Source organism: Dromaius novaehollandiae, unplaced genomic scaffold (assembly GCF_036370855.1).
Source record: "Dromaius novaehollandiae isolate bDroNov1 unplaced genomic scaffold, bDroNov1.hap1 HAP1_SCAFFOLD_32, whole genome shotgun sequence".
In the NCBI taxonomy this organism is placed as follows: domain Eukaryota; kingdom Metazoa; phylum Chordata; class Aves; order Casuariiformes; family Dromaiidae; genus Dromaius; species Dromaius novaehollandiae.
The window spans coordinates 130,505-141,666 of NW_026991447.1; the positions used below are offsets into that span (position 1 = coordinate 130,505).

The following is an 11,162-nucleotide window of genomic DNA, read 5'->3' on the forward strand; positions in this document are numbered from 1 at the left end:
GTGGGTACATCCACTGGACAATCTTATGTATGTTAATAACTCTACAGTATAAAAAAGGATGTGTATACAGTAAGCTAGACCTTTTATTCAAAGATAAAATTTAACATCTGTAACAACCCCAATCTACTAGACAGTATACACAGATGTCTAGGGAAGGGATGATGCATAACTCGTATATCCTTGCAAAGTATTTCCTAAAAGCAGCAACAGATTCCCCCTTCCTCTACCCTCACTTCCGATCACTCGCTTGTGCCCCATTTGGCATGTCTTGGTGACAGCTGCAACTACTGCCAAGTTAATAAAAATAAAGCTGTGTGTGTTGTCATGTGTTGCATGTTTTCCACAAGGGTTTTGGGCAGCAGAATTCATGCCTCTCCCACATCTCCACATGCTTTGTCACAGCACAGACAAGGGGAAGAAGCAAAGATGCTCTAACGACAGCAGTCTAGGTTTCTCAGACACTAGGAACAGCAGGACCGTCGTAAGGGCTAGGCAAAAGGAAGGAAATGCACTGATGATACCAAACATTTAACTTTTAATATCTGTAGCCCGAGGAAGCAGCTATGAGGTGTCCTCCATACAGTCTTTCAGTGAAATCTTTCAAGAGGGAGAAGAGGAGCCCGCTGCACTGACTTCCCAACCCAGCACACCAAACTGTGTCACTACAGCCTAGCAACGGGCCAGGCGAGCAGGTAGACCGGGCCATGCTGCTCACCAGGGAAAAAGCGCTGGCCAAGTGCAGCAAGGAATCCAAGGTTTCTTTTCAGTGTAACGGCATGGGGACAGCAAGCAAGCATAGTAGGAGGGCCTGCAGTCTAATGCCAAAAAACAAAACAAAACCAAACCAACCTTCCCCTCTCTGCATGCTTAGAAGCTGACGTGCTTTGGAAGAAAGAGCCTTTTCCACCGGGCACAAGGGGAAGAAGTAACTTAACAGTCTAAAGAAGACGTGCCTGTGGGAAAGGAGTCCAACGCTAATGTGGTGGCACCTGTCTTGTCCTGGGGAGAGCAAAGAGGACACTGAAGAGACAGGTGGGTGGCAAGTCAAGCATCCCCCATTCCTGAGCAGTCACTTGCTGCAGAGAGGGTTATCAGGCAGGCAAACCCAGATCCCCTCAGCCTCAGTCAGGAGGATAATGGAGAGAGGAAGAATCACTCGCCAAAGGTGGAGAACAGGCAGTCCAAAAGGGGCTTCTTTCACTCTCCAAAGGAGTGAACAGAGACTATCCTCGCTGTTAACTTCCCTTAAGAAGGGCAGAAAGGACATTTCTCCAGAGGAGGAAAGCAAAACCCATCCTCAGTTTTATTGTGGTTGCTAAGAAAGAGAGAGAAAAATAATCCCTGTGCCCAACATGGCCGCCCACCCAGCACCAGCCATGGGAAAAGGGGGGAGGGGGGGAAGGTAAGTCGGGGAAGATGCAGCCGTCCCCTCCCCCGGGGGAGACGATGGCAACCCCGCGGGAGCCTGGGGAGGGCACCGCTCGGCGCCGAGGTGTTTTGTTTGCGGGGGGGGGGGAGCGGAGGGAGCTGCCAGGCCGCTTCACCGCCTCCCTCCCCCCCCTCCAAGGAGCGTGCGGAGGGGAGGGGGGAGGCTCGGATCACTCCGCCTCCCCGCAGCCCGTGCGGGCGAGCGGCGGCATTCCGCCGCCCAGCGGGAGCCGCGGCGGCTCCTCCCCCTCCCCCGCCTCGGGAGCCCCGAGCCCTCCCTCCCGCCGCCGCCGCGGCGCTCCCTCCTCCCCGCCGCCAGCGTCTCGCGGCCGCTTTGTGTACGGCGCGCGCTGGCCCCGGCCGCCGCCGCCCCCCCCCCGCAGCAGCGCCCCCCCCCCTCCCCCAGACCCGGGCGGTTCGAACCGGTTCCAACGGTCACCAACCGCCACCCGCGCGCGCGGCCCCCTCCCCTCCTCCCGCCGCCGCCCCCCCCCGCGCCCCGCCGCTCCCCCGCAGCATGGCGGAGCCCGCCACCCCCGCCCCCATATAACGGACTGGCGCCAACTCACCTTCCTCGCTCGCTCCCTCTTCCTCCCGCCGCCGCCGCCTCCTCAGCCGAGGCTGCTCGCACACGCTCTTAAAGGGACACACACACGCCCCCCCGCACGGCAGCGCTTTCAGGGCGAAGCGACCGGCAGGGGAGGGCAGGTGGCATGAGCGTCCCGACCCCCCCTCCCCACGGGAACCTCTAGTAGGGTGATGATGCTGAGGAGGAGTATTAATTTTTCTCTTGTATATATATATTCTTTTTTCCGAAGGGGGCGGCTCCCCGCTTTTCTCCCCCCCCCCCCGCTCCGTCAGAAGGAAAAAAAAAGAGCCTTGCGGCCTGATACACACACGAAGGCACCCGCAGGCGCACGCACACACACACATACACACACATACACACACACACAAAAAAAGGGGACCTGGCCGGCGGAGGGATACGGTGACGTCATTTCCTCCTGGGCTGAGAGACGCCCGGCGGATTGGCGCGCGGCGGAGTGACGTCACCGGGCGGCCGGCGCACCCTAGCCTGGCCCCGGCGAAGTTTGTGTGAGGCGCAAAGGCGGCGGGGCGGGCTCGCGCCCCCCCCCCCCCCCCCGCGCCGCCTTGGCGACGGGCGCTGAGGGGGCGGCGCCGCCGCCGCAGCCCCCCCCCCGCTCCGCCCCGGCCCCGGGGGAGCCGCCGCCGCCGCCGCCGCGCCGGGCGCCTCGAGGCTCGGCCTCCCCCGCGCCGAGGCGCTGCCCCGAGGCCAGCGTGGCGCGTCCTGCCCCGCCGGCGACGCCTCGCCTCGGTGACCGCCGCTGGCCGCCGCCGCCGCCGCCCTCTGCTCCCGGCGGGGCGGCCTCGAGGCCTGGCCTGCGCGTCCAGCACCTCGGGGTCCCGCGGGGCCGCCACCGCCGGGTGCGGGGGGCTCGGCCGCGGTGCCGGCGGGTCCCGCTGGAGCGGGTGGTGGCCTCGGCGCGTGGTCTGGCCGCTGCCTTTGGAGAACCATCCATCGAGGCGCCAGACCCGCTCGATGCCGTCGTTAGTGGCCTTTGGTTGGCCGTACGGCGAGGACTCACCGTAGAGGCAGCGATAACCAGGTGGTTGATGCCATAATTAGGACTGAAAGTCTTAACCATGAGTGGACGGTGTTATTTTGGTGGTTACCAGTGTGGCCAAGAGTCAAGGCAGCTCAGTAGCTGCCTTGGGGAAGACGGGGAGAGCTGTTGATGTGGTTACAGGGCTGAAACCCGCTGGCCATGAGCGGTAATGTGTTCAGCGGCCAGTGACATCGCTGGGATTTGACTCTGCAGCGTCACCAGTAACACTTCTCAGTGGCTGCGTCTCAAAACAACCATCTGCAGAAGATACTTTCAGTGGTTAGCAGTCCAGGGTCCAAAAATTTTGAGGCCTTTTTGATAGAAAGTAGAGATCAATAGTGTCATAGCCCTTCTGTAAAACTCGTAATTACATCAAAAGTTGGCATTGGTTTCATCCTTCAGTGATAGCTTCAAGGCAGGGACAAAGGTTTAAATTGGATGAACTTCTCTACAGCTTCTGTAGAGGTTGCGTGGAAGTCAGAACTGAGGCACGTAGACGTGGCAATACAGCCCAGGCTTCGGAGCTGTCCGCATAAATGTAAGGGCTTTGCTTAAGTGGATGCTTAAATCCATACCTAGCTTTAAGTATGTAAACAAATATAATGAAAGTAACTAAATGCTTAAAATTATGCATTTGCTTAAGTACAGTCCTGGATCAGTGCCATGTAAGTGTCCCGGGCTGTCAAGCCAACACATGTAATTGGATACTACATTTCTGCCTAACATAAATTTAAATGGTTTATATCCTTAATAATATACATATTATTTTGAATAATTTAGTAATCTTAGGACATACAGCTTTTTAACTGCATACAGTACAGACTGAATATTGAAGAGAATACGGTTAAAACCAATAATGCATGGTTATTATTAATAGTTAATGTATTTAACATAAATACATGTACAGATTGTAGAATTCGGTTAAGCTGTTTTCAACATCCTTGAAATGTTACCTTATTCATTATTAAAAGAAACAATTTAGGAATTTGGTAAGTAGTATATTTCCCAAATGAGCCCCCCTTGCTGTGATATCCTTGTGTTGCTAGAATGTGATTTATTACTCTGCGGTTCATTAAACAAGCACATTAATTTTCTTCTGATGGTCTTCATGAGTTACCAGTCATTCTTCCTTCCGTTTACACGGTACCCCAAGCTACTTCACCTCATGCTGGAGGGAAGTGTTTTCATTTAATTGTCTGTGTGTCATCTATAAATAATATATATATATGCAATATGAAGGGCCACATTCTCTTCTGTGGTTATGCCACTCCTAATAATAACAAATATTATTATCAGTAGTTATGCGTTTGTGTTCCTGATTGCACTTTGGAGCCTCTGCCTTGGATGAAGCATTATTTAATTATTTAATATAACACTAGCAACTTTCACTGTCTTTTTTCCAAAAATATCATCTGGAGACAGAAACTGTGCATGAAAAGTGATTTTTTAATTGAATGAAAAGAAAAGCAGCCGCTTATACTGGCATTGCTAGTAATGGAGAAAGTTAAAGTTTGTAACCATAGTTCAGATTTCAATAACAACAAGGATTTACTGCTGAAGTTTTACAGTACTGACTGATGAATAGTGTTTGTGTTCACCAGTGAAAATATTTTCACTCACACATCCTAAATTTCCCAAATTTGATTTCTTCCATGCAAAGGCAATATTTCTTATACCTAAAGTGAAAAAAAAATTGACCAAGGTGGTTTTGTCTTTATCCAGTGTGTGTACTGCAGATGCCAAATTCAAATAAAATTAATGACAGAATGTAGCTGTTTTAAATCACATCAGAACTGGTGAGTTATTTTTCATTTTTTTCTTTTACAAGCGGAACAGAGGGAAAGTTCTCTATTTGGTGGAGTACAATAAAATGAGATTTTTTCAGTTGCTATTGAAACGCGTAAATTCACTAGGGTAGCAAGACAGGAGTCTGATATTCTTGCTCCAAAAAGAAGGTTCCTTTTTATTTAGGAAAAAATTACTAGTTACTTTTTTTTTTTTTTACAGTATAAACAGGTAAACATTTGTGTTTCATCTAATAAATAGCAACTGTACATGCACCCTGGACATTTTACTAGATTTGCTGCACTACAGGTGTTTACATTGATGAATCTACAACTAAGAAGAAAAAGGAAACAAGTCTTGAAGTGTAAAGAAAGTAAGTATCTATGGCGGAAAAAAAAGAACTATTTTCCTTACCGCGCATTCACCCAAGAAAAATCAGCTGTGTTTAGATCAGCATGCATGGACCAATCTAAGTATGACGGTCAAGCAGGTCCAGGCGTGCATCCCAACATCATCCTTACACATTTTCCTAATGTAATTTAGGGTTTAGTAAAAAGTTTGATTGACCCAGAAAAGTCCAATTGATATATTACATATTCCAAAGATAATAAATTGGAATATTTTGTGTTTTACTTCTGCAGGTTGCCAAGGTTTTGGACATTTGCCGTGTAAGGCTTGTGCCAGGGGTCTAAGATTAGAACCACCTGCAGCCTACTTGGTGTCAAAGCTAAAAGTGAAAAGGTTTCAACATATGATACTAGAATAACTGAGAAACTCTTTGCAAGGATGTACTTTAGCTCTGAAAGCGGAATAAGATGTAGACTTTTTCCAATTTTTAAGTATATTCAAAAAAACTGAGTGTGGGGCTGGCCAAAAGAACAAAGATACCCAGGGAGCAGAAATTTCCACTAGAATATGTTTGAATGAAACAAATGTTGAGAATGGAACTTACAATAGGAAAACAAAATTATATGTATGACTTCTTTTTTTCTTATGGCAGATGAGCTGAGCCAGGTATGTGAAGGTAGACAGATGCTTGTGCAGTGAGGCATGCTGGTGGCCCAAAACATTCAAGCTTACTACAGTTAAGTCAGATTTTCTCTAATTTTTTCAATTCATTTGTCAGTATTTCCAGTGTAGGACATTTCATTGTTTCCTTTTGATTACAGAACTGCCTTTCACTTATGCCACTGAATTCAAACTTAAATTTAATGTTTAATTATTATTCCTTAGATCTGAAAGTTTAAAACATCCACATGTTCTATGTTTTAACTTACATTTAAAGTTTTGACCTTTGCTTTTTTTTTTTTTTCCTTCCAAACAAACATTGAAATAAATGTCTCCAGCTCTTCCTGAAATGCTTTTCCCAACCTCCCCTGGAAGCATCCATGAAGCACAAATCAAGGGTGTTGTTTTACTTCAAAAGACTGGATGCGGGAAATCCTCCATTAAATGTTTTTCCTTAATATTTTGCACAAATGGGTCACTGTGATGCCTGAGGATACCTATTAATTAGTTCCATGTTCAATTTAGTTCTCAAATACGTTATTACTCATGTACATTTGCAAGGTGTAATACAGAGTACAAATTTTTCAGCTAGAGTTTTTTAGTTTATAGCTATACATTTCTCCCTTCTCCCCAGAATTTCTTTATGATAACTAAATTTGTAGAACATTTTTTTTCCCTGGTCACTGTTGTTTCTGTACAACCTAGTGGATAGAGTAAGGATAGGAATGAGTAAATAGGGTTTACTTAAGCCATCTTAAACCACATAGCTCCCAAATGTGCAAGTTCCAGTTACCATTTCTGTGTCTTTGAAAAGGTTGCTAAAAATTATTTTAAAAACCCTTAAATTTCTATCTCTAGGGTAAAAATCTGTCAGGCTGTTTTAATGTTGCAGAGAAGCAGTGAGCAAAATTTGTATTGTTTCTTCTTTGAGGATTCTTTAAAGCTTTTTTTTTGTCTTGTTTTGTCTTTAGTTAAATGAGCTGTTACGGTATGAGGTCCTAGTGGAATTGATTAAAATTGGAGGTATGCATTTGGAGTTGCATTTATAAAGGTATGCACTTTTGAAAACAATGAGCCCATAAATAAAGGATATCTTTAGAGTTCTTACTGAAGTTTTGGATCCCATTTACCAAGAAGATATATCACAATTAGAAGCTATTATTTGAATGCATATTTGTGCAATAAGGATAAATACTGAGGTTTTAGATCAAACCTTAGGAGTTCTTTTTAAAAGGCACCAAACATTTGATCTAAGAAATATGGGCACTAAAGAGCATTAGGGTCCAGTTCTTCAGCTCACACAGATCTCTCTTCCTTATTCCTGAGAGAGCCTAACTGAGCAACAAAGGTATTAATAAGGACCATAATTCCTTTCTTTAAAAAGCTGCTATGACATGGCAATATTTACTGACAGCTAATAATATTAGTCCTGAAAGAATGATAATATTATGCACAAAGTACGAGCTAATTACTCAGGCAAGTAACCTACCACTGCAGAAGTAACGCACTCAAGGGAGGGCTTAATAAAAACAGAGTTAAAGGCCTGTGGCCTGCAGGACTCTGGGATTTGGCCCAGGATCAAGATATTTCTCTGCAGGAAGCTGTTGTGGCTATAAAAATGTCTGTCTTTTTAATCATTGGTTTTGTTTGTCTTGTCAAGTCCCAGCTGAGATTTCCCTTTACAGTTTCACTAAACATCTGGTTGTTGTCATTTCATTACTAGCAGCCTTGAAGTAAAAAAAAAATCAGGCTTTCAAAGATTACGCAATTTCTTTCAATATTATGAAGTTATTTAAAAATAATAAATATATGGGATATTTCAGTTTTTCATTTCTATGCTTACATTCAGGTCATACTCAAGCTATGAGCTCTCCATAAGCATAAAGCTTAGAATATTACTTCTTAAAAGGAAAAATGGAGATTCCTTCAGATAGTATGATTGTGGCATTTAGGGATTTAATAGAAATCTCTGTTGTAAGATTTGTGATAAAATTTGAAAGGTATCAAAAGCATCATTTGCTGTTACATGTGTAGATACTTATTTTAACTCTGCTAATGGAATTCCCATATAGATAGTATTTTATGTAACAACTGAAGAACAAAAATATGATATGTGAATATCAGTGAAGTTTGAAGAAGGCCGTCAACATTTGTGTTGCAGATGATCACATTGCTAACTTGGCATCAACTGATGCATAGAGGCCCACCTCCATGCTGTTTTAAGACAAATTCACACTCACACTTTTCAGTCTGCCTCTGAATTCACATAAGATTGGGATCATGTATCCATATAAATAAACGGAGAAAGATGTTCTGAAAACTTTGCTTAAAATGCATTGGATAATTCTAGCTTCTCGGCTAATTCTGATAACAGTGGGTTTTTTTTCAGAAAAAAATACCCTTTCCCTTCCAAATTTCTCATTTTTTTCATAATCTTGTGGTATTAATGGATGCTCCTCCTTTGTCTGTAAATTCAAAGCACATATTCTCTATTTCATCATCTGACACAGTACTGAAAGTACTCACTAACTAGAGGTCTGTAGTAGCCTACTACAGAACTACAGTGCAAACATCCTTCCAATTTGACAGTCATTTCATAGCTATTTTTGATTGTATAGTTTTCTAAGTACTTTAATGTCAAACTTACTATTGTTTTATAAAAGCTATATGGTCATAGATTAATTAGCAGGAAGTTATGTGGCACATCAGACTTGTCACTATATCAAGATACATGTTCTCCATTGCTCTTCCCCTTTTCATCAAAGTGTTCTCTTATCACAGAAAGAAATTAGCATGTTGTGATTTGTTCCTGATAATATCATGCCATTTCTCTCTAAGGTATTTTTTCAGGTGTTTTGTTGAACAACTTTCCAAGAATTGAAGTGGAGCTGAATGTTATATGTTTCCCAGTTTCCCCTTTTGAAGGTAGGTTGTGATTGACTCTTGTGTGTCTTATGGAAACTAATTTTTCCTCTACAAATTCTCGAAGATAATTTCTAGTGTCTCCAATGACTCTGAAATTTTGGGGGTTGAGTTGCTTAAACTACATGTTTTCCATTTGGCCAGTAATTAGGTTGTCTTCATTTTGGGATTCTCAGAAGGAAACATTTGCAGCCAAACTTGCAAAAGTGGCGTATGTTGCTACAAATAGGCTAAATGCGTTTACTTTTTTAAAAATGAGCATTCAAATTTAGTAACTGTTTTTGACCAAGGTAGTTCTAATTTTCCCATCTCTCAATTCAACAGCTTTCAAATAAGCTAACGGATAGGTGTTGCACAGGTAAATTTAGTAGTGTTTATAGAATACTTGTATAGGAAGGTGCATCTACAGTAATTAAAAATTTTGCATTTTGCGCTTTGTTGGAATGGGTTTTTGTTTTGCTAAGCTTGGGGTAATGCATTAAATATTAATGGTTAAAAATGTATTAACTAGTCATGAATTGAATTAGGTGAGTATCTTATGAAAGAATTATTGCTTGTTATTTCATAAATTAAGATTTGTAGTGCATGTGCAAAAGGGGATTGAATTTAATTTATATTGACATCCTTAATTCTAGCATTTACTAACTAAGCAGTGTTCAACTTTGCAAACACAATTGCTTTGTAATGCAGCTTCCTAATCATAATTCTGTACTGGGCCTTATTCTGCCCTCATCTCTGTAGTGTTCAAAGGGTTTTTCCAGCTGTCCATTGAAGGACCTGGCTGTTGCTTGTCGTCTCTGTTCTTTTTCTCTCTCATCCTTTTCAGAGGTGATTGAATCTGTCCCCTGTGCACTGCTCTGCTTTGCTGGGCTTTTTGTTTTAGAATTCTTGTTTTGTGTTGCATTTGTTTGGATTTCTTTTCTTTTGTCCTTTGCTTTAATACTGTTTGCACAATCAAGAGAAGAAAGAAATAACATTCCTGATCTAAATCCAAAAGCCTCTACCAAAGCAACATTCTCAATGACATGTTCGCCTGAGGTTTGCAAGATTTTGCCTGTTTTGTAAATATTCATTTAAATCCATGCAGTGTTTTATAAACATTAAAAGGGCAAAACCCTGGTATTAAACTGCCTACTTAGCCAAACACACAACAGAGAATTCTTATTTGTTGTATTCTTTGACAATAGCTTTTTTATTGTTGTTCACACATTCTCATTTTGGAGGGAGGGTCAAATTATGTTGTTTGTATTAAAGTTATATAACTATAATGAAAATATGAATGCAATTTAAAGGTCATGACACTGCTCCTGAAGAAGTTTCATACTTCATACGATTGTGGGTCAATTATGCAAACAAAACGCATAACTTTTGGTTGCTTAATTCTGTAAACATATTATTGAGTTCAAAAAGTCATCAGTAATAAGATAGACAGAACAGTTCACAGATGGCCAGTTTGCATCTTGTCTCGGGCAGTGAGGAACAAAAATCCTTTCTGAGACTGCCACAATTTCATCTCATTATATGAAATTTTTGATACATGCCCAATACAGTTTGTAATGGCTAGTAACTATAATTCGTTCTTTTTACTGTGGTAATATATCAAGACCCTCAATTCAAGATGAGGGCCCCCAAATCCTGTATACTACGCATACATAGTATATAGGACATGAGATACATTAGAGAGCTTGCAGTTTATTATTTCCATTGCACTTATATTGACATAATTTGCATAATTGTTGGTAGAACCAGTGTAGAGTCTAAAGGTTGAATATAAAGAATTCACACATTATATCCACCTTGGAAGAATTATAGAGCAAACATTTGAAAAATGGTAGATCAGAATATGAGGACATTCGTTATGTCAGCTGAGAATGAACTATACAAAGTCTCACCAAGACTCTAAATAAAAAGAGCATTTGAAATACTGTGCTTAATACATGCCCTCATGCAGTATAGTACATGAAATCAGGTAATCTGGTTTTAGTGAAAAGTTATAGTGGGACAGGTATCGTGTAGTCTAATGGTTCCATGTTTGTTTTGTTTATGAAGAAAACAGTTCTGTCACATGCAGCACTTACTGGTACATGGAGAAGAGGAGCTAGGCTTTTGAGGATTCTTTAGTAAGTAAAACAACAGACTAAACAAACCATCTGATCCAGTTTTTTGGAACCAAATCAGAGTTTATCTCAGGCACAATCTGGAGTTCAGATGTCATTAAAAGGTATGAGGCAGAAACAAATCTGTTGGGCCACACACATTTTTTGTGCTGCTAGAAATATAATATTACAGCCATCTCACAAGAGATACAGATGTGTTGATAAAAAAGTATTCTACATTGTTAAGGTATGTTTACAAGTCTTAGTTGTGATACTTTAATGAGATTAATTTCTA

The 11,162-nt window shown here is 42.5% G+C and overlaps 1 long non-coding RNA gene across 1 annotated transcript; it reads left to right on the plus strand.

Moving 5' to 3' along the window:
• Nucleotides 1-818: 818 nt before the first annotated feature.
• Nucleotides 819-8,774, plus strand: LOC135326610 (uncharacterized). The gene is made up of 5 exons (XR_010386916.1): nucleotides 819-1,032; nucleotides 5,064-5,214; nucleotides 5,842-5,925; nucleotides 6,821-6,900; nucleotides 8,688-8,774. It is a non-coding gene; the product is annotated as an uncharacterized LOC135326610 (long non-coding RNA).
• Nucleotides 8,775-11,162: the final 2,388 nt, after the last annotated feature.